The sequence below is a fragment of the Engraulis encrasicolus genome, chromosome 2 (genome assembly GCF_034702125.1).
Source record: "Engraulis encrasicolus isolate BLACKSEA-1 chromosome 2, IST_EnEncr_1.0, whole genome shotgun sequence".
NCBI lineage: Eukaryota > Metazoa > Chordata > Actinopteri > Clupeiformes > Engraulidae > Engraulis > Engraulis encrasicolus.
Genome location: NC_085858.1, coordinates 38,001,884 through 38,004,383, shown reverse-complemented (window position 1 = coordinate 38,004,383; position 2,500 = coordinate 38,001,884). Strand labels below are relative to the sequence as shown.

At 47.7% G+C, this 2,500-nt stretch overlaps 1 pseudogene; it reads right to left on the bottom strand.

The window, feature by feature from the left end:
- The window catches only part of LOC134464377 (RNA-binding protein 25-like), a 131,537-nt pseudogene that overhangs the window by 96,731 nt on the left and 32,306 nt on the right, over positions 1–2,500 (bottom strand).

Here is a 2,500-nt window from a genome sequence, read left to right as displayed (position 1 = left end):
TAATCTAATCAGAAAACAGCCAATAAGCGAATAAGCGCCCCACGTGGGGGAGAAAGGAGGACGCTCGTGACGATGACGAAAACGTCTGCGCCAATGGCTCTGGTCTGCGCTGTTGTTGAGTAACTGTCGGCGATTGGGTGAGAGCTGTCCAATCATTTCAAACCATAACTGAGTGCAAACTTCCCGCTTCCTGCAATCACGTCAAATCACAAAACTTCCAGACCATAAATACGAAATGAAATGGTACTATTATGGGATGGTCAGGACCAGGCTACAGAGTTATGGCAAAGAGTCTCAACTTCACTGAGTGTATGTTTCTCCCGTAGTATCAGGAATCAAATGGACAACAAGTCGCGGCCCAATCTCAACTCACTGCCCATGATGACTGCCCATCATATATTGCATGCAGGGCCGCTGACAGCTTTTGCCGGGCCCGGGATAAAGTCTTCTGAAAGGGCCCCCTGCCCAATACATACAATATACTGTAATATCGACCCAATTCTGGGCCCCCTTTCTCCCTGGGCCTTTTTTCACCCCCCCTGTCGGCGTCCCTGATTGCATGTAATATCCTTTAGCACAGGGGAGGGGGACCTTTTTCGCCCCAGGGACCACTTCAAACTCCTCCTAGGGAAGGAAAAAGTCCTCCAAGGGCCGTTCGATGAGCACAAACCAGGATTTCCCCCTGCACATTAGGCCTATATTGAAGGCAGCCACCTTTACAACAGACCTTCTCTAGGTCCCCTGAAATATAACTTAATTGTATATTGCAGATGTAATTTCTAAGATTATTTTACAAAACATGTCATATTCATCATGTGAAGCTGAGTGACATTCAAATTATATAGGGGGCCGATAAGACGGTGCCAAGGGCCACCAACAGCCGCCTTAGTATGTGACAAGTGTCTAAAGACTTCCCAGCCCTATAGTCCAACACTCCCCGGCTGATATCCCCTTCAGAAGTCCTCAGATAGCCCACTGCAGTACATTCACAAGCTCATTCAGCAAGTCCCATTTAGCATAGTATACACAGACACACTGTCTCTGATGGGCCAATTGTGCTGACCAAAGGGGCATCATTTCTGCACTCCTGTCTCCTAAGCAGTTCCACTGATGACTATGAGCGACTAATGTCTGTAATATCACTAAATGAGAGGTTGCATTGATTCACACCAAAGACAGGCTAGTAAGCAGATAGGGACATCTGGTACGTACACTGGGGTCGCTGACAGCTTTTCACAGGTGCCAGGACAAACTCCTCTGAAAGGGCCCCCTCCCTTTCAATATACAATGTGCAGAGGACCCATTTCTGGTCCCTGTCTCTCCCTGAACCCAGGACAACCGGCCTGTTTGCCACCCCTGTCCATACAAGCCTGTTGGTACACATATACAGTGCAGTGGTGTATCATCATTACGTGAGAGGTGTTTGCTGTGTATTGACATCTGTGGTAGGCAGGCATAGGGAGGTCAATGAATGGGCGTGCGTGATGCATAGCCAATTTGGGATTCATCATAAATAAATAGCTAAGTGAAGTCATACATGGTGATCTACAGAAGTGCTGCTGTTTCATAGCGGCTTCATCATAGTGCGATTATGTCAATACTTTTATGCTTGTACTCTACCTGGTCTGAATACAGAGCTCCATTATTGTTCAGAGTAGTTCAGAGCAAAGAACTACTCTGAAATGTGTGTGTGTGTGTGTGTGTGTGTGTGTGTGTGTGTGTGTGTGTGTGTGTGTGTGTGTACGTGTGTGTGTGTGTGTGTGTGTGTGTGTGTGTGTGTGTGTGTGTGTGTGTGTGTGTGTGTGTGTGTGTGTGTGTGTGTGTGTGTGTGTGTGTGTGTGTGTGTGTGTGTGTGTGTGTGTGTGTGTGTGTGTGTGTGTGTGTCTGTGCCCGTGTGCGTGCTTGCGTGCGTGCGTGCGTGCATGCTTGCGTGCGTGCATNCTTGCGTGCATGCTTGCGCGTGCGCGTGTGCGTGTACGCGCGTGTGTGTGCGTGTGGGTGTGGAGGGGTACTGTTAAGTTCTCTAAGAGGTGGTTGGTTCTTGGTTTAAAAGTTGTTTTGCTGTGAGAAATGTACATTTCCTTGACGCCTTTCCATATGACTCAATGCCTCAGTATAATGAACTAATTCATTCGGTATACAGTGTTGACCTATCAATGCTTGTTATCCATATAGGCTACTACAGTAAGTTGACCAGACGTCCCGGTTTAACCGGGACAGTCCCGGTTTGGAGTTGTGTGTCCCAGGTCCCGAGCAAACTCTGCCGGGACACAAATATGTCCCGGTTTTGGCCACCCACTACATTGCGGCATGTCTATCAGGCTAAATATATGGAAAAGATTACATCTTTAGCTGCCACAATTAAAGGCAGCCAGCGCTTGAATAGAAAGTCTGAAGGAGTCAGTTGCGATTGGTCATTCCGCCCTCTAAAATTGAATAGAATGCAGGAAATTGCATCTAAAAAATACACATTTTTCTGGGGGAGGACCCCCAGGCCCGC